General features: G+C 45.3%; 1 long non-coding RNA gene across 2 annotated transcripts in view; it reads right to left on the minus strand.

Moving 5' to 3' along the window:
• LOC144681044 (uncharacterized) overlaps positions 1-26,073 on the minus strand; it is a 126,675-nt gene that overhangs the window by 60,389 nt on the left and 40,213 nt on the right. Inside the window, exon 3 of one of the 2 annotated variants that reach the window (XR_013576674.1) lies at positions 11,060-11,337. The exons of the other annotated variant lie outside the window; for it this stretch is intronic. This is a non-coding gene — a long non-coding RNA (uncharacterized LOC144681044). Of the gene's footprint in view, positions 1-11,059; positions 11,338-26,073 lie in introns of those variants that run through there. 2 annotated transcript variants of the gene reach the window in all.

Below are 26,073 nucleotides of genomic sequence, written 5' to 3' on the forward strand. Positions count from 1 at the left end.
CCTGAAACTGTGGTCCCTTGTTCTAGTTCCCTCAGCCAAAGGAAATATCAACCCTGCATCCAGTCTGTCCATGCCCTGTCAGAATTTTATATGTTTCAATGAGATCTCCGCTCATTCTTCTAAACTCCAGTGAGTACAGGCCTAGTTGGCCCAATCTCTCCTCATACGACAGTCCTGCCATCCCAGGAACCAGTCTGGTGAATCTTCGCTGCATTCCTTCTATGGCAAGTATATCCTTTCTCAGATAAGGAGACTAAAACACAATACTCCAGGTGTGGTCTCACCAAGGCCCTGTACAGCTGCAGTAAGACATCCTTGCTCCTGTACTCAAGTCCTCTCGCAATGAAGGCCAACATACCATTTGCCTTCCTAACTGCTTGCTGCACCTGCATGTTTGCTTTCAGTGATGTACAAGGACACCCAGGTCCCTTTGTATATCAACATTCCCAATCTATAACCATTTAAATAATATTCAGACATTCTGTTTTTCCTACAAAAGTGGATAACTTCACACTTATTAACATTATACTGCATTTGCCATTTATTTGATCGTTCACTCAACTTGTCCAAATCGCCATGAAGCCTCTTAACATCCTCCTTTCGCTCACATTCCCACCACATTTTGTGTCATCAGCAAATTTGGAAATATTACATTTGGTTCCCTCATCTAAATCATTGATATATGTTGTGAATAGCTGGGGGCCAAGCACTGATACCTGCGGTGCCCCACCGCCACTAGGAAAAAGACCCTTTTACTCCTGCTCTTCTGGTTTCCTGTCTGCTGGGATAATTTACTGGTGGGTACAGCTTTGTCATTGTATAACACTGGGATACAGTAGTGGTGGGTGCAGTTTTGTCACCGTATAACACTGGGATGAAGTACGGTTGGATACAGATTTTTCACTGTATAACACTGGGAAAATGTACTGTTTCATACAGTTTTGTAACTGTATAACACTGGGACACAATGCTGGTGGATACAATTTTGTCACTGTATAACACTGGGGCAAAGTACTGGTGGATACAGATTTGTCACTGTATAAAACTGGGATAAAGTACTGTTTCATACAGTTTTGTCACTGTATAACATTGGGATACAGAGCTGGTGGATACAGTGTTGCCACTGTATAACTCTGGGATATAGTGCTGGTGGGTACAGTTTTGAAACTGTATAACACTGGGATACAGTACTGGTGGATACAGTTTTGCCACTGTATAACACTGGGATAGAGTGCTGGTAGATACACTTTTGTAACCGTATAACACAGGGAAACAGTGCTGGTGGATACGGTTTTGTCATTGTATAACAATGGGATAAAGTACCGGTGGGTACAGTTTTGTCACTGTATAAAACTGGGATACAGTAGCGGTGGGTACAGTTTTGTCACTGATAACACTGGGATAAGGAACTGGTGGGTACAGTATTGCCACTGTATAACACTGGGATAAAGTACCGGTGGGAACAGTTTTGTCACTGTATAGCACTGGGATAAAGTAGCAGTGAATACAGTTTAGTCACTGTATAACACTGTGATAAAGTACTGGAGGAAACTGTTATACCACTGTATAACACTGGGATAAAGTGCTGGTGGGTACAGTTTTGAAACTGTATAACACTGGGATACAGTACAGGTGGATACAGTTTTGCCACTGTATAACACTGGGATAGAGTGCTGGTGGGTACAGTATCGTCACTTTATCACACTGGGATACAGTGCTGGTAGATACACTTTTGTCACTGTATAATACAGGGAAACAGTGCTGGCGGAAACAGTTTTATCATTGCATAACACTGGGATACAGTAGCGGTGGGTACAGTTTTGTCACTGATAACACTGGGATGAAGTACTGGTGGGAACAGTTTTGTCACTGTATAGCACTGGGATAAAGTAGCAGTGGGTACAGTTTTGTCACTGTATAACACTGGGATAAAGAACTTTTGGGTACAGTTTGGCCACTGTATAGCACTGGCATAAAGTACTGGTGGAATACAGTTTTGTTGCTGTATAACACCGGGATACAGTGCTGGTGGATACAATTTTATCACTGTATAACACTGAGGTAAAGTACTGGTGGGAAAAGATTTGTCACGGTATAACACTGGGATAAAGTACTGTTTCATACAGTTTTGTAACTATAACACTGGGACACAGTGCTGATCGATACAGTTTTGTCACTATAACACTGGGGTAAAGTACTGGTGGATAGAGATTTGTCACTGTATAGCACTGGGAAAATGTACTGTTTCATACAGTTTTGTAACTGTATAACACTGGGACACAATGCTGGTGGATACAGTTTTGTCACTGTGTAACACTGGGGCAAAGTACTGGTGGATACAGATTTGTCACTGTATAGAACTGGGATAAAGTACTGTTTCATACAGTTTTGTAAGTGTATAACACTGGGACACAATGCTGGTGGATACAGTTTTGTCACTGTGTAACACTGGGGCAAAGTACTGGTGGATACAGATTTGTCACTGTATAGAACTGGGATAAAGTACTGTTTCATACAGTTTTGTCACTGTATAACATTGGGATACAGAGCTGGTGGAAACAGTGTTGCCACTGTATAACTCTGGAATATAGTGCTAGTGGGGATTGTTTTGTCACTGTATAACACTGGGATAAAGTACTGGTGGCTACAGTTTTGCCACTGTATAACACTGGGATAAAGTACTGGTGTATACAGTTTTGTCAGTGTATAACAGGATACCGTACTGGTGGGTACAGTATTGTCATTTTATTACACTGGGATAAAGTACTGCTGGGTACAGTTTTGTCATTATATAACAATGGGACAAAGTACTGATGAATACAGTTTTGTCACTGTATGACACTGGGATAAAGCACTGGTGGATGTAGATTTGTCACTGTATAACACTGGGATACAGGACCAGCGGATACAGTTTTGGCAGTGTATAATACTGGGATACAGTGCTGGTGCATACCATGTTGTCACTGTATAACACTGGGATAAAGTACTGGTGGGTACAGTTTTGTCACTGTATAATACTGGGATAAAGTACTGGTGGGTACAGTTTACTCACTGTAAATCACTGGGATAAAGTACTGGTGGGTACAGTTTACTCACTGTATAATATTGGGTACAGTTTACTCACTGTATAACACTGGGATAAAGTACTGGTGGGTACAGTTTACTCACTGTATAACACTGGGATAAAGTACTGGTGGGTATAGTTTTGTCACCGTACAACACTGGGATAGAAACATAGAAACATAGAAAATAGGAACAGGAGTAGGCCATTTGGCCCTTCGAGCCTGCTCCGCCATTCATTATGATCATGGCTGATCATTCAACTCAATAGCCTGCTCCCGCTTTCTCCCATATCCTTTGAGCCCTTTCGCCCCAAGAGCTATATCCAACTCCTTCTTGAAAATATACAATATTTTGGCCTCAACCACTTTCTGTGGTAGTGAATTCCACAGGCTCAACACTTTCTGGGTGAAGAAATTTCCCCTCATCTCAGTCTTAATTGGTCTCCCCCATATCCTCACACTGTGCCCTTGGTTCTGGACTCCCCCACCATCAGGAACATCCTTCCTGCATCTACCCTGTCTAGTGCTGTTAGAATTTTATAGGTTTCTATGAGATCCCCCCTCATTCTTCTGAACTCCAGCGAATATAATCCTAACTGACTCAATCTCTCCTCATATGTCAGTCCCGCCATCCCAGGCATCAGTCTGGTAAACCTTTGCTGCACCCCCTCTATAGCAAGAACATCTTTCCTCAGATAAGGAGACCAGATAAGGAGCACACAATATTCCAGGTGTGGTCTCACCAAGGCCCTGTATAATTGCAGCAAGACATCCCTGTTTCTGCACTCGAATCCTCTCGCTATGAAGGCCAACATACCATTTGCCTTCTTTACCGCCTGCTGCACCTGCATGCTTACCTACAACGACTGGTGTACGAGGACACCCAGGCTTCGTTGCACAATCCCCTCTCTCAATTTATAGCCATTCAGATAATAATCTGCCTTCCTGTTTTTGCTACAAAAGTGGATAACCTCACATTTATCCACATTATGAGAAGGAAGAGAGAGGCTTTTAGCAGGTACAAGGGAAGCAAATCAGCAGAGGCATGAGTGGAGTACAGACAGTGCAGGGTGGAGCTTAAGAAAGCAATTAGGAGAAGAAGGAGGGGATATGAGAAAGCTCTGGCTGTTAAAAAGTAGGGAAAATCCCAAGATATTCTATAAGTATATAAATGGGAAGAGGATAACCAGGGAAAAAGTAGGGTCCATAAGGGACCAAGGGGGCAATCTATGGGTGGAGCCAGAGGACATCGCTAGAGTGTTGAATGAATACTTCACATCCGTCTTCACCAAAGAGAATGAGGATGAAGTTATCGAACTCGGGGAGAGAGACTGTGAGGTTCTTATGCAAATTGATATAGGGAGTGACAAGGTATTGGAGGTGTTGGCAGGCTTAAAAGTGGACAAATCTCCAGGTCCGGATGATTTGGGTCCCAGACTGCTGAAGGAGGCAAGGGAGGAGATCGCAGGGGCTCTGACCCAAATTTTTAATTCCTCTCTGGCCACAGGGGAGGTGCCAGAGGACTGGAGAACAGCTAATGTGGTTCCACTATTTAAGAAGGGTTGTAGAGATAAGCCAGGGAACTACAGGCCAGTGAGTCTCACGTCAGTGGTAGGGAAACTATTGGAGAAAATTCTGAAGGAGAGAATCTATCTCCACTTGGAGAGGCAAGGTTTGATCAGGGATAGTCAGCATGGTTTTGTCAGGGGGAGGTCATGCCGAACAAATTTGATTGAATTTTTTAAGGAGGTGACCAGGTGTGTAGATGAGGGTAGTGTAGTTGATGTAGTTTATATGGATTTCAGCAAAGACAAGGTCCCACATGGGAGACTTATAAAGAAGGCAAATGCACATGGGATACAGGATAATTTGATAAGGTGGATTCAAAATTGGCTTAGTTGTAGGAGACAGAGGGTGATGACAGAAGGATGCTTTAGTGACTGGAAGCCAGTGTCCAGTGGCGTGCCACAGGGATCTGTGCTCGGTCCCCTATTATTTGTCATTTATATAAACGACATAGAGGGCTAACTGGGGGGTAGGATTAGTAAATTTGCGGATGACACAAAGATTGGTCGGGTGGTTAACAGTGAAGTTGAGTGTCTTGGGCTACAGGAAGATATAGACGGGATGGTCAAATGGGCAGATGAGTGGCAGACGGAATTTAACCCTGAAACGTGTGAGGTGATACACTTTGGAAGGAGTAATTTAACAAGGAAGTATTCAACGAACAGCATGACACTAGGAAGTTCTGAGGAACAAAGGGACCTTGGCGTGTGTGTCCATAGATCTCTGAAGGCGGAGGGGTATGTTAGTGGGGTGGTGAAAAAGGCATAAGGGGCACTTGCCTTTATCAATCGAGGCATAGATTACAAAAGTAGGAAGGTCATGTTGGAGTTGCATAGTGTGAGACCACACTTGGAATATTGTGTGCAGTTTTGGTCTCCTGAGGAAGGATGTTCTTGCTATAGAGGGAGTGCAGCGAAGGTTTACCAGACTGATTCCTGGGATGGCGGGATTGACATATGAGGAGAAATTGAGTCGGTTAGGATTATATTCGCTGGAGTTCAGAAGGATGAGGGGGGATCTCATAGAAACCTATAGAATTCTAACAGGACTAGACAGGGTAGATGCAGGAAGGATGTTCCCGATGGTGGGGAAGTCCAGAACCAGGGGCACAGTCTGAGGATATGGGATAGACCATTTAAGACTGAGATGAGGATAAATTTCTTCACTCAGAGGTTGGTGAGCTTGTGGAATTCGCTAGCACAGAAAGTAGTTGAGGCCAAAACATTGAATGTTTTCAAGAAGGAGTTGGATATAGCTCTTGGGGCGAAAGGGATCAAAGGATTTGGTGAGAAAGTGGGGGCAGGCTATTGAGTCGGTTGATCAGCTATGATCATAATGAATGGTGGAGCAGGCTCAAAGGGCCGAATGGCCTACTCCTGCTCCTATTTTCTATGTTTCTATGTTTCTATCCCAGTGTTTTACAGTGAGTAAACTGTACCCACCAGTACTTTAACCCAGTGTTATACAGTGACAACACTGTACCCACCAATACTTTAACCCAGTGTTATACAATGACAAAATAGTATCCACCAGTTCTTTATCCCAGTGTTATACAGTGACAAAACTGTACCAACTAGTACTTTATCCCAGCGTTATACAGTGACAACACTGTACCCACCAATACTTTATCCCAGTGTTATACAGTGACAAAACTGTACCATCTAGTACTTTATCCCAGTGTAATAAAATGACAACACTGTACCCATCAGCACGGTATCCTGTTATACAGTGACAAAACTGTATACACCAGTACTGTATCCAAGTGTTATATAGTGACAAAACTGTATCCACCAGTAACTTATTCCATTGTTATTCGGTGACAACATGGTATCCACCAGCACTGTATCCTAATGTTATACACTGTGAAAGCTGTATCCGCTGGTACTGTATATCAGTGTTACACGGTGACAAAACTGTATTCACCAGCACTGTATCCCAGTGTTATACAGTGACAAAACTGTATCCACCAGTACTGTATCCCAGTGTTATACAGTGACAAATCTGTACCCACCAATACTTTAGCCCAGTGTTATACAGTGACAAATCTGTACCCACCAATACTTTAGCCCAGTGTTATACAATGACACAGCTATACCGGCCGGTACGGTAACCGCATTATACAGTGACAAAACTGTATCCACCAGTGCTGTATCCCAGTGTTATACAATGATATAACTGTTCCCATAGTACCTTATCCCAGAGTTATAAAATGACAATACTTTACCCACCCGTACTTTATCATAATGTTATACATTGACAAAACTGTACCCACCAGTATGTTATCCCAGTGTTATACAATGACAAAATCATATCCACCACTTCTTTATCCCAGTGTTATACAGTGACAACACTGTACCCACTAGTACTTTATCCCAGTGTTATAAAGTGACAACACTGTACCCACTAGTACTTTATCCCAGTGTTATAAAGTGACAACACTGTACCCATCAGTACGGTACCCTGTTATACACTGACAAAACTGTACCCATAGTACTTTATCCCAGAGTTATAAAATGACAACAATTTATCCACCCGTATTTTATCCCAGTGTTATACATTGACACAACTGTACCCACTAGTACTTTATCCCAGTGTTATACAGTGACAAAACTGTACCCACCAGTACTTTAACCCAGTGTTATACAGTGACAAATCTACATCTGCCAGCACTTTATCCCAGTGTTATACAATGACAAAATCATATCCACCACTTCTTTATCCCAGTGTTATACAGTGACAACACTGTACCCACTAGTACTTTATCCCAGTGTTATAAAGTGACAACACTGTACCCACTAGTACTTTATCCCAGTGTTATAAAGTGACAACAATTTATCCACCCGTATTTTATCCCAGTGTTATACATTGACACAACTGTACCCACTAGTACTTTATCCCAGTGTTATACAGTGACAAAACTGTACCCACCAGTACTTTAACCCAGTGTTATACAGTGACAAATCTACATCTGCCAGCACTTTATCCCAGTGTTATACAATGACAAAATCGTATCCACCAGTTCTTTATCCCAGTGTTATACAGTACCAAAACTGTACCCACTAGTACTTTATCCCAGTATTATAAAATGACAACACTGTACCTATCAGTACAGTATCCTGTTATACACTGACAAAACTGTATACACCAGTGCTGTATCCCAGTGTTATACAATGATATAACTGTTCCCATAGTACTTTATCCCAGAGTCACAAAATGACAACACTTTACCCACCCGTACTTTATCCCAGTGTTATTCAGTGACAAAACTGTATCCACCTGTGCTTTATCCCAGTGTTTTTACAGTAAAGTACTGGCGGATACAGTTTTGTCACTGTACAACACTGGGATAAAGTGCTGGTGGAAACAGTTATGTCACTATATAACATTGGGATACAGTACTGGTGGATATAGTTTTGTCACTGTATAACACTGAGGTAAAGTATTGGTGGATACACTTTTCTCACTGTATAACACGGATACCATACTGGTGGGTATAGTTTTATCATTGCATAACACTGGGACAAAGTACTGGTGGATACAGTTTTGTCACTGTCTAACACGGATAAATTATTGGTCTGTACAGTTTTGTCATTTAATAACACTAGGATAAAGTACTGGTGGGTACAGTTTTGCCACTGTATAACACTGGGGTAAACTACTGGTGGCTACAGTTTTTTCACTGTCTAACACTGGGATAAAGAACTGGTGGGTACAGTTCTGCCACTGTATAATACTGGGATACAGTGCTGGCGGGTAGAGTGTTGTCACTGTATAACACTGGAATACAGTACTTGTGGGTACAGTTTTTCCACTGTATAACACTGGGATAAAGTACTGGTGGGAACAGCTTTGTCACTGTATAAAACTGGGATACTATACTGGTGGGTACAGTGTTGTCACTGCATAATACTGGGATGAAGTACTGATGTGTACTGTTTTGTCACTGTATAACACTGGGATATAGTACCAGTGGGTATAGTGTTGTCCCTGTATAACACTGGGATATGGCACTGGTGGGTACAGCGTTGTTATTGTATAACACTGGGATTTGGTACTGGTCGGTACAGTTTTGTCACTCTATAACACTGGGATACCATACTGGTGTGTACAGTGATGTCACTGTATAAAACTGGGATATGGCACTGGCAGGTACAGTGTTATCCTTGTATAACACTGGAATACAGTACTGCTGAGTACAGTTTTGTCACTGATTAACACTGGGATACAGTGCTGGTGGGTACATTTTTATCAATGTATAACACTGGAATACAGTACTGGTGGGTACAGTTTTGTCACTGATTAACACTGGGATACAGTGCTGGTGGGTACATTTTTATCAATATATAACACTGGAATACAGTACTGGTGGGTACAGTTTTGTCACTGATTAACACTGGGATACAGTGCTGGTGGGTACATTTTTATCATTGTATAACACTGGGATAAATACTGGTGGATACAGTTTTGTCACTGTGAAATGCTGGGATATAGTACTGGTGGACACAGTTTTCTCACTGTATAACACTGGGATACAGTATTGGTGGGTACAGTTTCGTCACTGTATAACACTAGGATAATGTATTGGTGGGTACATTTTTGTCACTGTATAACACTGAGATAAAGTGCTGGTGTGTACAGTTCTGTCACTGTATAAAACTGGGATGCAGTACTGGTGGGTATTGTTTTGTACTGTATAACACTGGGATACAGTACTGATGGGAATAGTATTGTTATTGTATAACACTGGGATTTGGTACTGGTCAGTACAGTTTTGTCACTCTATAACATTGGGATACCATACTGGTGTGTACGGTGTTGTCACTGTATAACACTAGGATATGGCACTGGTGGATGAAATCAGGGTCAATTTGCAACAGTGGCGTGGTAGACATGTTATCCAAAGCAACAGGCTTGAAGAAAACTATATTTTTTGTTACACTGTTTTTCGAAGTTAGCTTCTGCCGGATTCCTTGTTGATTTCTATCATGAGGTATCAATTTTCAAGTGTTATTCTATAGCTATGGGAAACACTATGTATTCATCACTAATGACCGCTAATGAGGCTTTGCCAAGTTAAACTGGTCTTTTCTTCACTTCACATTAACCCTATTCACTGGCAGAGACACTCAGAAAACAAAAGACCCACAAGCAAATCATACATTGGCGCTTCCTACACCAATTGCAGCAGCTAACTTGCATCCGAAGGTTGTGGTTCAAGTCCAGCGTGTATAATAAAACACAGAAAATACTGAAAATACTCAGCATGTCTGGCAGAAACTGTGGAGAGAGAAACAGAGTGAATGGCTGGGATTTCGAAATGGTTCGTGGCCAAGATCGGAGGCGGATGGGAAAGAAATTTGCTGCCACTGGCCTCCGTGCTGGTTCCCTGTCATCAATCTGACCCTGGGCCATCTTCAGTGAGGGTGGCTCGAAGTCTGGTCAGTTGCCGGCCAGGAAGCAGCGAGTAGCCAATTATTTTTAATGACAGGGTCTACCAAGGCTCCCTCCGTTCTCTCACCGACCGGAATTTCCAGTCAGCAAGGTGGGCGACTCATGTTGACCTGGACAACGTACAAGCCAACGTGGTGGGCTCAGGGCGTGAGTGGGAAGGAGGCACAATCATTGACAAGGGAGACCCCCTTCCCCAGATCCATAACAGCCAACAGGCCACAGCTGCAACTGCTGGCTGTCCCGGGGATGGGGTGTCCCTCCAGGATTATGGCCAGGCAGCTGCGGCTTTTTAATAAATCGAAAGAAACTTACCTTCACATCCCCCTCCCCCTCCCTCTCCCTCTCTCTCTCCCTCTCTTACTCTCCATCTTCAGATTCATAGCTCAATCCCACCTCGAACACCAGTGGAGCTTTCGATCACTGAGTCTGGAGGCCCTCCCATTGGCCCTCTAGAATGGGGAGCCTGCCAGAATGCAAGCCCACTACTCTCTGCCATTCATTGGCCTGCCTCTTTAAAAATCAGTACTTCATGTAGGGTCAGAACCCAGGACTGAGCCAGTGGCCAGGTTCCTGACCCAGAACTGAAAGTACTGGCCTATGTTTCAGGTCGATGACCTTTCATTCATGCCACCATGAGTGTATGGTCTAGGCTGATACTTTCAGGCAGCACTGAAGGAGTGCAGCATTGTTGGATGTGCTGTCCTTCAGGTGAGAACTCTCTATCTGTTCAGGCGGACATTATTGATTATATTGTCCCAAGCACAAACTTGCCCTGCTCTGCACTTTGCTTCCAACCGTGAAGAGATTGACATGTTTCTCTCCTCAGCGCCTATTGGGGGTCTTGCAGCGCACAAAATGGCCACCTGACAATGTTATTACGCAGTGGGGATTTTAATTGAACAATGAAACGCCACTTTAGTGTGATTAAATATTTTTTGATGAAAAATGGATTTATTTTTGTTCTTTGGGATTAACAGGACCTCTCATTTAACTGCAGTTACAACTGCGAGTTTTTGTTTATTTTTCCAAAACGTCCTCACCAATTGAATTTTTCTGTTCAGTGCTCCACTTCTCCCATCGGGAACGCCGATTTTCACCTAGTGCATGTGTACGAGTTTCCCGGAGGATGGATTATGTTGCGGAGTATTTCCAAAAAGTAGGGGGGTCAGAATGGCTCCTCAGTCGATGACTCCTCTTGTTGCCACGACACCTCCAAACAGGCCAACAATGGCAGTGACAAGGAGAGTTGGTTTTCATTCTGGAAGAGTCCAAAAGGCGTCAATTGAATCTGGCGGGCATTTCCCAAGATAGCCCTTTCTTTTGGGCCCATCAGCGTGGTTGGCCAATATTGGACTACTTCCAACTATTTTGTAAAAGCCTAGTTTCTAACACATTGAAAGGAAGGCAGCTGTTGTATCTTTAGTTATGGAATAAAACACTAATCAGGTTTTTCCCAGTTGAATCTTACTATAAATAAGTAACAGGTTTGCCAAGTGCATGCATTTCCTTCTCATTCTCCCTGCCATTAAAGCCATATGGTAGATTTGATGGACATCCTGTCACATGCTGATTTTTATTGTGCTTTGGTTGTATAAAGGCCAGCTTAAGTCAGGATTTCAAGGAAATTAATTAGTTCCCAATGGTACATTTTTTGTTCTCTTGCTCTTGGGATGTGGGCAGCATTGGCAAGGCAGCATTTATTGCACATCCCCGGCTGAGGGTTTTAAGAGTCAACCACATAATGTGGGACATGCATGCCTTGTGTAGGCTGGAGCAGATATGGGTGACAGATTCATTTTCCTGAAGGACATTGTTGAACCAACTGGCCTTTTATGGCAGTCTGATCTCTTACCCACCCAACATCATCGGGGTTTATTGAGCACAATTTAACTGCTCATTATGAAAGAAAGAACTTCCATTTATATAGTACCTTGTGCAACCTTGGATTATCCCAATGCACTTTACAGCCAATGACATACTTCTACAAGTGTACTCACTGTTGTAAAAAAAAGACAGCAACCAAATTTTGCATAGCAAGCTCTCATAAAGAGTAATAATCTGTTTTTAGATGTTGGCTGCAGGATATGTATTGGCCACACCATGAGAGAGAATGCCCCTGTTTTACTTCAAACAGTGCCACGGGATCTTTCACATGGGAGTGCTTTCAAGGCTATTCTATTGAAGAAAACAAAGACAGGTGGGGTTCCCATTGAGATGAGAAAGTATGCATGGGTAGATACTGGGTAGCATTAGGATTGGGTCACCTGTGGTCAAATTGTCTAACATATGAAAATGCCAGGCATGGCCTCCTTCTGTGCAGTAACCTTCTATGTGGCTATGACAGTGATGGGCAAGCTTGGCTGGTGAGCGGGCCGCACGAGTGGCTCTCCTTCATCGCAATGGGCCGCAAGATTGAAATCGGGCATGTGCACTAACCATGAGCCCATGGATAAGAATTTGCAGGGCACGCCAGTTGAACTGTAGCAGCACTTTGATTGGACGCAGAGGGAGCGCACGGCTCTCACAGTCAATGTTGTGTACAAGGAACACGCACCTCACTTCACGTGCCCTTGCTTTGCATGCGTATCACTTTAATAATACCGGCAGGAAAAAAAAACTACACCGGTGGAAGCCAGCAGAATTTGGCAACCCAGCACGTGGGCAACGGTCAACAAAAAGTCTCGCAGGCTGCACTCAGGACCATGATGGGCCGCTTGGGGCCTGCGGGCCACAGGTTGCCCGCCACTGGGCTATGGTCTAGGCTCAGTAATTGTTGAGGCACCCAGAGGGAGGTGCTTAGCTCCAATGGAAATGCATCCTAGCAGATGCCAGAGCCTTTGGAAGGGAATGGGAGAGCATTGAAAATCATCAGCATCACATGTTACAAGGAGCGGGTAAGTGCAAAAGGTCAGAATGTGTGACGTTTGACAATGACATCCGGGTGCTGATCGATGACTTTGGCATGATTTAGGTTCCTTCTTTGCAGGCAGCTTTGAAGTGCTCACTTCTTATCTTGTGTATACACTCAAAGTATTACAGTAATATGAACAAATATCCTCAATGTGAGCTAACCACTAAGTGCCAGTAATCGAGACATTATTTCCTCTTAACGGTTCTTGTACTGGAATTATGACTTACATTTACAATGAGTCAGAGAGCGCTCCTCAACTAGGAGCACTGCAGATTATTGAACGACACTGCTTCACAAAACGACAAGTTAACGTAGAAGGAAACAGGAACTTAGGGAAGGAATTTAGCTCCTTAAAGCAAATGATCCACAGGTGTTTTAGAGGATATAGCGGGGGAAGGGGGTGCAGTCCATGTTAATTGGAGAGAGTGATCATACCTACATGGTGCAAAGTTGAGACTGAATGGCCTTTTCTTGCTCCTTCAGCCCATTTGATCTCACCCCACCCGGTTCCTAAACCCAGATGAAGCTGAGCAGCGAAGGACAGGAACTTGGGAGGATGGGCAAGATGGCTGCTCCCACTTGTGGACCTGTCACACTGGGAACAGTCAGTGTTAGTCTGGAATCTTCAAAACAACAGGACCTGCACAACGCCTGCAACAAGAAGAACTTGTATTTATAAAGTGTTTTCACAAGTTCAGGATGTCCTAAAGCCCTTTACAGCCATTGGAGTACTTTTAGCAACTCCTGTCACATGGGAAACACAACAGCCAAATTGTGAACAGCAAGGTCCCGCTGTCAGGTGATAAACCTAGATAAACTGTTTTAGTCATGTCAGTCGAGGGATAAGCATTGGCCCAGGACAACTCCCTTGTTTATCTTCAAATAATGCAATGGGATCATTTCCCTAAAGGGAAAAATGGGACCTCAACTTAACTTCTTCTCCAAAAGACAGCACCTCTCTGGAGCAGGACTTGAAACCAAAACCTTCTGATTCAGACCTGAGTGTGATACCAACTCAACCTCAACTGACATAATGCTATGACCCTGGTCTTCCAGGCCCTTAAATTGTTTTGGCAGGTTCCCAGGCCTCAGGCTTATGATCCATTGTACAGAGGTTTCAGACCTTAAATTTTTAAGTATCTCAGGCCACCATGTCATCCAGCTGTGTTTTATCTCGGATGTTGGTGCACATGTTGGATGTTGTGCTTCCAAACTTTTGACCATCTTTGAGGCATGCTCACCCACATAAGGTCGACTGGTCACTTGTCACTCCCAATAGGAAACTGCAGGGCTGCCAAAATGGGCAGCGGCCTAACGGAATGGCTCTCTGCATCATTTCCTATGGTCAAAAGGGGATCGGAATTTCATCTATCACTAATTGGCAAAGTCTTGTATTGTCTCATATGAATCTGTCAGAAAAGTTATACCAAACCACATAAGGAGATATTAGGTCAGATGAGCAAAAACGTGGTCAGGAGATACATTTTAAGTAGTGTCCTAAAGGAGATAATTGAGGTAGAGAGGAGGAGAGGTGTAAGGAGGGAAATCCAGAGCAGAAGGATGTAAGCAACTGAAGGCACGGTTATCAATGATGGGGTGATTAAAATCGTGGATGCACAAATGGCCAGAATTGGTGGAGGGTAGAGATCTACGGGGGTTAGATGGCAAAAGGAAATTCAGAGATAGGGAGGGAGAGGGGCAAGGCCATGGAGGGATTTAAAATAATGATGAGGCATTGCTTGACCAGGAACCAATTTTGGTCAGCGAGCATGGGAGATGTGAGTGAGGAATCATGAAAGGAAAGATTTACAGAGAAAAGGAGGGCGGTGAGCTTAGAGGATAGAGTTGAAATAACTGAGGATGAGAAGTCATTCAGAGCCAGAAAGAAGAAAGCAGGGAAAATATCTCAGTGAAAAATTTTAATTGATATTGGGATGGACAGTGGAGGACAACTATTTTAAATGAGGGATGAGAGGTGCGAAAGAAGATGAAATACTCAAAGGAGGAGAAAGTGCCTCCATAGAATAGGGGACTGACCAAGGTGAGATTTAGAGATAAGGGTTACACCAATGCTGTGATTGTTTGAGCGGGGTAAGCAGTGGAATGTATAGTATAAGAGTCTGGCACAAAATGGCTTAACGTGGGACTGAGTACAGTACCGCCCACACAGTGACGTAAGAGAACACATGACCCACACCTAAAGGTCAGTGTAGTGTTGGACAGAGCCGTGTGTAGAAGCAAGCATGGAGACAGCTCCTAGCTTGGACCTTTACTGTACATACATATACATAGTTTCAAGTATTTAATAAATACTTACTGATGAACTACCTAAGACCACAAATACCTGAATAAGACCTACCAAACTATGCCTGACACCTTACAACAGGTATATCCAGGTGGGGAAGCTTTTTAAGGGGAAAAGCGTTATCATTCCATAGCCATATCTCTATCAAAGCAATAATAATCAAATTTGATCATTCACAATAAGATTTTTTTATTCATTCATAGGATATGGGCACCACAGGCTGGGCCAGCATTTGTTGCCCAACCCGAATAACCCTTGAGAAGGTGGTGGTGAGCTGCCTTTTTGAACTGCTGCAGTCCAAGTGGTGTAGGTACACGAAGGGAGGGAGTTCCAGGATTTTGGCCCAGCAACAGTGAAGGAACGGCGATATATTTCCAAGTCAGGATGGTGAGTGACTTGGAGGGGAACTTCCAGATGGTGGCGTTCCCATCTATCTGCTGTCCTTGTCCTTCTAGATGGTAGTGGCTGTGGGTTTAGAAGGTGCTGTTGAAGGAGCTTTGGTGAATTCCTGCAGTGCATCTTGTAGATGGGACCCACTGCTGCCATTGTGCGTCAGTGGTGAAGGGAGTGAATGTTTGTGGATGGGGTGCCAATCAAGTGGGCTGCTTTGTCCTAGATGGTGTCAAGCTTCTTGAATATTGTTGGAACTGCACTCATCCAGACAAGTGGGGAGTATTCCATCACACTCCTGAATTGTGCCTTGTGGATGGTGGACAGGCTTTGGGAGTCAGGAGGTGAGTTACTCACCACAGGGTTCCTAGCCTCTGACCTGCTCTTGTAGCCACAGTATTTATATGGCTAGTCTAGTTCATTTTCTGCTCAATGGTAATCCCCAGGATGTTGATAATGGGGGATTCAGTGATGGTAATGCCATTGAATGTCAAGTGGCGATGGTTAGATTCTCTCTTGTTGGAGATGGTCATTGCCTGGCACTTGTGTGGCGCGAATGTTACTTGCTACAAGTTCATGGATGGCAAGGGGTTATTAAGGTGAACGTACTGGAGGGAGATGCAGAGGGTTGCAATGATAGCTGGTCCACAGCCAGGAAAACATAGGAAATGAGTGAAAAGAAGCAAAAGCAAAAAGGAGAACAAAGGCAAAACAAAGAAAAAGGAAGAGAGAACGAAAATAAGAATGAAAAAGGAAGAAAAAGAGCGGAAAGAGAATGCAAGAAAAGTGAGAAAAGACAGAGAAAGAAAAAGAAATCTGAGAACCATTTCTGGCTGAAATGAAGTCACATTTGACAAGGATCTCTGGCAGTGATGCCGATCAGCAGCATCCTGACACTTGTTCATGTGTTAATCTGGCAGCTGCCCACATTAGGTCCAACAGATGGGATTGGACACATCCAAACTTATCAGTGAGTTTATCACGCATGCACACAGCCCAGGACATGATTCAAAAAGACTTTAAATATCACTTAATAGTCACCATTACAGAGCCTCTTCGTCAAAGCCCACAACAGCTAAACTCTCGCTGACCCTGGATTCTTCCAGAATGATTTTATTATTGTATCAGCAGTGGCAGGCCTCGAGCTTGGCGGTGTAGATTTGTTATCTTTCAATTAGCTTCACTCCCTCGGTCGTGAGAAGCTATCTCCCAGATAACCACATCCCACTTCTTTATTTCGATGCCCTGCTGCACAACTACATTGCACAGCATTTGTGTCTTTGTGCGTGTGCTGTGGGGAGGGGCTTTGGGGGGGTTAAGTAGTCAAAGGGGGAATACAGGAACATTGCTGGCTATGCAAAAATAGGAGGATACCCGAAGGCATTGTCACGAATGCCTCGAGTGCAGCCTTGATCTGCAGCCTACATCTCATTGTCTTGACTTGCGAGTTTACAACGCAGACTAAATATTGTTCCGACAAAGCATGCGGGAGCTCTCACTTTCTTGGTAGGGGAGGCAGCACTGTCTAATGGAAGTGGCATTTGATGCTCACAAGAGGGTCAACTTTGTTTTACCAAGTTTGTACAAGCTTATGGGATTACCTTTCTTTCAGATAGTACGTTCCTGTAATTTCCATGCAGCTACCTGTTGGGGGTGACAGTGTCGAACACGAAATGCTTGAAACTAGGGCTAAGGAAAGAAAAGGTACTTTGCATTTCTCTCGCAATTCTCAGGACCTCATGATGCCCCAAAGCAGACCCTCCGGGGAATACTGTCCAAAGGGAATCGGAGCAGGTGGCCAGGAGGCAAACTCCTGGAATATTTCAAGGATCTGACAGCAGTGCCGCGAGAAGTTCAATGACCTCACAAGGATGGTCAAGGTCAGTGAACGCATCCTCAAATGACATCTCCTACCAACCAAACTGCCGCCCTCTTATGCTGCTCAATGCACCATATACCCGTCACTCATCAAGCAGCAGTCCCTAGCAAGTCAGGACTTAGGCCTGACATTTAGATACCCCACCCCGCTCTCACACAGCGAGCAATGCTGCCAATCTCACAGTTGCTTCTCACTGCCTCTACATACCTCCAGCTGTTCAGCTATGGCAGGGACATCAACCAAACACAGTGCAGTGCAATCACTGAAATTCTAACCCCTCTCTTGCAAGGTAATGTGGTACGAAATGCAGAGCAGCAGCAAACAGCTGATAGAGACAGGCACACCTTCATCCCCTGAACCAGACAGAGAAGATATTGTTGTGTATCATCAGGCCTGCTGACACACAGCCCGTTACATCCAGCGTCGCTGAGAACATTCAAGGCGATGATATATTGCTGCCTTATGCCCCTTCTCAACTCCTACCTCACTCTCATCCTGCCAAATGACATAATGTGCAAGCTGCAGGGTGTGCAACCATGGACCTCCTGCCTTCCTCCCCACCCCTCATACCTCGCCCAACCCTCCCCTTCTGATTTTCTACTTTCAGATGCCCAAGAACTGTCACCTGGCCAGCCACAGGGGGAAGAGAGAGAGTGCAGCACCAGACATCCAAGGTAGAGGCACTGTCACTTGACCTGACACTCGCAAGCACCAGCTCACATACAGGCATTGTGCAGGCCTTAGAGGCTTCAGAGTCATGATCTGCGGGTGGTGAGTTACCAGGCCCAAGCGGGCTGAAGCCAGGATTTTGTCATATGTGCCAGCCCCCTGGAGGTGGGGTTGCAGATGAGTTCTGCTGCAGGGGACTCAGATGAGGGCTTTAATGAAGCAGCAGACAGGAGAACATTGATGAACACATACACTGAGATACATGAGGCACTGACTGCCCTGCCAAACAGCCAACTGTCACTATGGAGGAGCCCAACTCCAAAGTGGCAGAGGACCACCCACGGCTTGGAGGTGGTAGGCAACTCTACGACTGCACCAGCTGTGACGCAGCGGCTGGGGGATACTGTCTCACTTTCCACGCCAGCGCAGGCAGGGACCTCCCAAAATCTCAGCATTGCAGAGGAAGCAAAGCTGGAGGTCATGAGATCCATGCACGCTCAGACCACTGCTATCATGGCTGCAGATCTAAGAGCTCAAGGAGGCTTGCAAGCTCTCACGACAGCCCAACTATCCGTCCCCCAACAGATTACGAGGAGTGCTAAGGCATCGCCCCCATGGGAGTGCCAGTGCCTCTGTGTAGAAGGAACCTGCTATCCTCTTTCAGGTTGGCAGCATTCTTGCCCTCACTCCGCCAATGCCCCTCCTGATGCCCATCAGCCAGCCAACCCAAACTACTGAAGTGGTGCAGTCCAAAGCGGGGCTGTCAAGATCCAGGTGTGTTGGAGGTTGTCATACATCTGCAGAATCCTCCGTTGACCCGCAGAGCCACCTGTGTGCAGTTGATGGCTCCCTGCACAATTGGAAATCCCATTATTCTGGCAATGCCACCTGCCCTTTCATCCTGCTTTCCCTGCTGAGGGACGAAATAATGTTTTTGCCCCTCTTGGCATAGATCGCTTCAGTCACCTTCTGAATGCCCCGACGGATGGCAAGCTGGGAGATGTTCAAGATGTCGCCCGTTCCCACCTGGAAAGATCTGGGCAACGAAACGTTCAATGTGACAGTGAGCTTCCTGGGAAATGGCAGCGCTGTCCTCACCCTGGTCCCAGGTCAGATTGAAGGAAGTGGCACAGTTCCATGAAGACATCCTTGTTGAACCTGTCACCTCAGAGCCCATTCCTGCCTGAGCTGGAGATAAGAGACATACTCTCAAAAAGCCCGAGGTGGGTACAGGGACTTCTTTGAAAAGCCCCCCTCCTCCTCTTCCTTCTTTATAGAGCTTCCCTTGTCTGCAGCCTTCACTCCATTTCTTGGTCATGTTGCAGACCCAGAGGGACTGCAACCACAGTTCCACACCTCCACCAGAGCTGGCTTCCCAAATCCTCTGGCCTCCCTGAATGTATGCAGCATTGTTTTTTTTATTCATTCATGGTATATGGGTGTCACTGGCTAATCCATAATTTATTGCCCACCCCTAATTGAGAAGGTGGGTGTCAGGATTGTGAGTGGCTTGGAGGGGAACTTCCAGGTGGTGGTGTTCCCATCTATCTGCTGCCCTTGTCCTTCTAGGTGGTAGTGGTCGTGGGTTTGGAAGATGTTATCGAAGGAGCCTTGGTGAGTTCCTGCAGTGCATCTTGTAGATGGTACACACTGCTGCTACTGTGCATTGGTGGCAGAGGGAGTGAATGTTTGTGGATGGGTGCCAATCGAGTGGGCTGCTTTGTCCTGGATGGTGTCAAACATCTTGAGTATTGTTGGAGCTGCACTCATCCAGGCAAATGGAGAGTATTCCATCACACTCCTGACTTGTGCCTTGCAGATGGTGGACAGGCTTTGGGGAGTCAGGAGGTAAGTTATTTGCCACAGGATTCCTAGCCTCTGGCCTGCTCTTGTAGCCATAGTATTTATATGGCTAGTCCAGTTCAGTTTCTGTTCAATGATAACCACCAGGATGTTGATAGTAGGGGATTCAGTGATGGTAATGCCAATGAATGTCAAGGGGCGATGGTTAGATTCTCTCTTGTTGGAAATGATCATTGCCTGACACTTGTGTGGCGCAAATGTTACTTGCCACTTGTCAGCCCAAGCCTGGATATTGTCCAGGTCTTGCTACAATTGGACATGGACTGCTTCAGTATCTGAGGAATCGCAAATGGTGCTGAACATTGTGCAATCATCAGTGAACATCCCCAGTTCTGACATTATGATGGAAGGAAGGTCATTGATGAAGCAGCTGAAGAAGGTTGGACCGAAGACACTACCCTGAGGAACTCCTGCAGTGATGTCCTGGAACTGAGATGACTGACCTCCAACAACTACAACCATCTCCCTTTATGTTAGGTATGACTCCAACCATCAGAGAGTTTTCCCGTTGATTTCCATGGACTCCAGTTTTGCTAGGGCTCCTTGATGCCACACTCGGTCAAAATGCTACCTTGATGTCAAGGGCAGTCACTCTCACCTCACCTCAGGGGTTCAGCTCTTTTGTCCATGTTTGAACCAAGGCTGTGATGAGGTCAGTGGCTGAGTGGCCCTGGCAGAACCCAAACTGGGCTTCAGTGAGCAGGTTATTGCTAAGCAAGTGCCACTTGATAGCACTGTTGATGACCCCCTCATTACTTTACTGATGGTTCAGAGTAAACTGATGGGGTGCTAACAAGTTCGATTTGTCCTGCTTTGTGTGTACAGGAATACCTGGGCAATTTTCCACATTGTTAGGTAGATGCCAGTGTTGTAGCTGTACTGGAACAACTTGGCTAGGGGTGCAGCAAGTTCTGGAGCACAAGTCCTCAGTACTATTGCCAGAATATTGTCAGGGCCCATAGCCTTTGCGGTATGCAGTGCCTTCAGGCATTTCTTGATATCACGTGGAGTGAACCGAATTGGGTGAAGACTGGCATCTGTGATGCTTGGGACCTCTAGAGGAGACCAAGATGGTTCATCCAGTTGACATTTCTGGCTGAAGATTGTAGCAAATGCTTCCACCTTATCACAGAATCACAGAATCACAGTGCAGAAGAGGCCCTTCGGCCCATCGAGTCTGCACCGACACGTGAGAAACACATTAACCACCTACCTAATCCCATTTATCAGCACTTGGCCCATAGCCTTGAATGTTATGACATGCCAAGTGCTCATCCAGGTACTTTTTAAAGGATGTGAGGCAACCTGCCTCCACCACCCTCCCAGGCAGTGCATTCCAGACCGTCACCACCCTCTGGGTAAAAAAGCTTCTCCTCACATCCCCCCTAAACCTCCTGCCCCTCACCTTGAACTTATGCCCCCTTGTGACTGACCCTTCAGCTGCTCCCTCTCCACCCTGTCCATGCCCCTCATAATCTTGTACACCTCGATAAGGTCACCCCTCAGTCTTCTCTGCTCCAACGAAAACAACCCAAGTCTATCCAACCTCTCTTCGTAATTTAAATGTTTCATCCCAGGCAACATCCTGGTGAATCTCCTCTGCAACCTCTCCAGTGCAATCACATCCTTCCTATAATTTGGCGACCAGAACTGCACACAGTACTCCAGCTGTGGCCTCATCAAGGTTCTATACAACTCCAACATGACCTCCCTACTTTTGTAATCTATAATCTTATCTTTTGCACTGCTGTGCTGGGCTCCTCCATCATTGAGGATGGGGATATTTGTGGAGTCTCCTCCTCCAGTGAGTTGTTTAATTGTCCACCACCATTCACAACTGGATGTAGCAGGACTGCAGAGCTTAAATCTGATCCGTGAGTTATGGAATTGCTTAGCTCTGTCTACCACATGCTGCTTATGCCGTTTGGCATGTAACTAGCCCTGTGTTGTAGCTTCACCAGGTTGACACCTCATTTTTAGGTATGGCTGGTGCTGCTCCTGGCATGTCCTCCTGCATGTCGATTCCCTGGATTGGTGGTAATGATAGATTGGTGGATATGCTGGGCATTGAGGTTACAGATTGTATAATTCTGCTGCTGATGGCACACAGTGCCTCATGGATGCCCAGTCTTGAGTTGCTAGACCTGTTTGAAACCTGTCCCATTTAGCACAGTGATAGTGCCACACAATACGATGGAGGGTATCCTCAATGTGAAGATGGGACTTCATCTCCACAAACTCTGTGGGGTGGTCACTCCTACCAATACTGTCATGGACAGATGCATCTATGGCAGGCAGGTTGGTGAGGATGAGATCAAGTATGGTTTTCCCTCTTCACCACCTGCCGCAGACCCAGTCTAGCAGCTATGTCCTTTAGGACTCAGCTAGCTTGGTCTGTGGTGGTGCTACTGAGCCACTCTTGATGATGGGTGTTAAAGTCCCCCACCCAGAGTATATTTTGCACCCTTGCCACCCTCAGTGCTTCCTCCAAGTGGTTTTCAACATGGAGGAGCACTGATTCATCAGCTGAGTGAGGGCGGTACGAGGTAATCAGCAGGAGGTTTCCTTGCCCATGTTTGACCTGATGCCATGAGACTTGGGATGGAGTTGCTGTTGAGGAATCCCAGGGCAACTCCCTCCCACCTGTATACCACTGTGCCCCACCTCTGCTGGGTGTGTATTGCTGGTGGCACGGGACATACTCAGGGATGGTGATGGTGGTGTCTGGTACATTATCTGTAAGGTATGATTTTGTGAGGATGATTATGTCAGGCAGTTGCTTGACTTTTCTGTGAGACAGCTCTCCCAATTTTGTCACAAGGCCACAGATGTTAGTAAGGAGGACTTCGCTGTGTCGACAGGGCTGAGTTTGCCGTTGTCGTTTCCGGTGCCTAGGTCGATGCCGGGTGGTCCATCCAGTTTTATTCCTTATTGACTTATTTTTAGCAGTTTGATACAACTGAGTGGCTTGCTAGGCCATTACAGAGGGCATCTTAAGAGTCAACCACATTGCTGTAGGTCTGGAGTCACATGTAGGCCAGACCATGTAATGATTTCCTTCCCTAAAGGGCATTAGTGAACCAGATGGGTTTTTAATGACAATCAACAATGGTTTCATGGTCATCAGTAGACTTTTAATTCCAGATATTTTACTGAATTCACATTCCACCATCTGCCATGGTGGGATTCAAAGCCGGGTCCCCAGAGCATGACCCTCAGTCTCTGGATTACTAGTCCAATGATAATACCACTACGCCCTCACCTCCCCTCAAATCTAATCAACAGATCTCTAAGCACAATCGGCAGCATTCCTATTCCTTTTCACTTCCTCCTTTGACAATCCCTCAGGATTGAGGATGACTTGCTTCCACTCCAGTTGGAGAAATAGCCAGGAAGTTCAATGCACGATCTGCAGACTCTGCCACATGCAGGGCAGGTGGTGATTGAAGGGTTGGGTAGATAAGTTGTTGGGAGGTTTGTGCGCGCTCTCCAACGTTATCTCTTGTGTGTTCCTGGCAAAGTCCCTCGGTGTGTTTGCTGCCTTCCCGAAAGAACCTTCCCCATTTTGCTCGGTCACAGGCCAGGGGCTGCCATGCATTGGCGAGGATATTTGGCTTCTTCTGGGATGCTTCGCGGACATCCCTAAAGCATTTCTGCTATCCCCATGGGAGTCTTTTGCAGCAACAGAGCTCTGACTAGAGCAGTTGCTTTGGGAGTCTGGTGTCAGACATACGAACAACATGACCTGCCCAGTGGAGCTGGTTTTGGATACAGAGCTCAGCAATGCTGGGCAAGTTGGCTTGGGAGACGACACTGCTATTGGACCACAGTCTTGCCACCAGGTTTGAAGGATCTTACAAAGGCACCGCTGGTGGTACTTCTCCAGTGCTTTGAGGTGAACTGTATCTCAGCCATTGTTCATCAAACCAAAGGTGGAATTTTACTGCTGGGGAGATTTTCCGGTCCCGCCAAAGCCATTTGACTTTGAACGGCTCCCTGCATTTTACAGCCATGTTCCCACCATGACGGGGGCGTAAAATTCCTCCGCAAGTTTCCGAAATGTGTGTGAAATCAGCCGTAATAAATACTGACCTTACGACACTCATATCCCAAGAACAAAAACAAAATGGCTGATTGGCAGCATTTCTTTTATGGTGTGTGGGCATTTCAAGGAGTGCCAGTACTTTTTGCCCCTCCATAATTGCCCTTGAACTGAGTGGCTTGCAAGGTCATTTCAGAGGGCAGTTAGGTGTCAGCCACGTTGCTGTGAGTATGGAGTCACATGTAGGCCAGACCAAGTAGAGATGGCAGATTTTCTTCCCTGAAGGACATTAGTGAACCAGATGGGCTTTTTTTTTTAATGAAAATCGATGCTAATTTCATGATCATACTGGTAACTGAGACTAGCTTTCCATTCCAAATTCATTCATTAATTGAATTTAAACTCCACCAACGACCATGGTGGGATTTGAACCCAAGGCCCAAGAGCATCGGCCTGGGCCTCGAGATTACTAGTCCAGTAACATAACCACTTTTCCACCTACTTCCCATGATTAGGCCTCTCCTGGTGCTTCTGGCACATGCATGGCACAACATGTTAGCTCCTGTCCTAACATGAGGCATCATGTGGAAGCATGGCCAGTGCCATTTTTGGCCTTCAAGGTCTCCACAGCTCTGACACCGTGTGACTCCTGCAAGCTGCAATTTTGAATTTTCTTTTCCTGGTGAGGGCAGTCTTTTCAAAAAACATGCTTGGGTTAATTGCCTTACTTTAAAGGTTTACGTGTGCAAGTGCATGATCAAATGTGTGCGTGTGTGCACTTATTTCGGTATGCATGTGTATGTGTGTGCATAGATGCATGGGCGTGCACGCTTGAGTGTTATATTTGTTTAATGATTACAGAGCACTCTGACCTGAACTGTACGGCGTAGGACAATGTGTAACGTTGCACAATTAGATTATATAACCTATGCTCTGTTTCTGAATACCGGACACTTTAATGATGTTTGCTTGCCCTCCCTTGACCACTGCAAGGGAGTTTCCTTGAGCCCTTTCAATCTTTGCTTCCTGGGGTGGTGTCCGATTTCCTGGAAGGTCGTGTTATGAGATAGATTGCTGTTAATCTGGCTGTAATTAATTTGAGAGGCTTCGTTTGGACAGATCTTCATTTTGTACTCTGTTTATGTAACTTATCTAGAGGCTGCTCTGGCACTGTACTGTAACTTTCAATTAATCAGCATCTCATATGTACTGTTTATAAAAAGACAACAGTTGGACTTGTACCAATTCATAGTGCAAAGGTCTGTTTAGTCTCTCTCTATCTCTTTCAGTATCTTTTTTTCCTCTCTTGGTGTCTCGCTGTCTCTCACTGTTTTAGGATGATTCTGCAATCCAGGTCTCTCAGTTGATGGGGTAATGTGCTGGTCTTGACACAGTAAACACCAAGGTTGTCAGTTCAAATTCTGCCATGGTGAATTAGGCATCTGAACTCAATCAATTTGTCAATTTGAGGCCTATGAAATATGTCAGATTGTTGTGGAGATAGAACTGAACTGGTTCATTAATGTCTTTCAGGACCTGCCTCATCTGCCCACATTGTTTCAGCATCTTCCCAGGATAAGTGGGCAATAAACATAGTCTTGAAGTTTGCTGATACTGAACAACAAGAACTTTTGAATTTATATAGCACCGTTAATGTAGTAAAACGTTCCCGGGTGCTTCACAGGAGCATTAGCAGACAAAATTTGCCACCAAGCCACATAGGGAGATATTAGGGCAGAAGACTAAAAGCTTGGTCAAAGTGTTAGGTTTAAAGGAGGAGAGAGGAGAGATTTAGGGAGGGAATCCCAGAGCGGAGGGTCCAGGTGAAAGCAATGGTGGAGCGATGAGGCCAAATTTGAAGGGGTGTGGATCTCTCGAAGATATTCGGGCTAGAGAATGTTACAAAGACTGTGACAGGGGGGTGCAGGGCAAAGA

The sequence above is a fragment of the Cetorhinus maximus genome, chromosome 5 (assembly GCF_964194155.1).
Source record: "Cetorhinus maximus chromosome 5, sCetMax3.hap1.1, whole genome shotgun sequence".
Taxonomy (NCBI): Eukaryota; Metazoa; Chordata; class Chondrichthyes; order Lamniformes; family Cetorhinidae; genus Cetorhinus; species Cetorhinus maximus.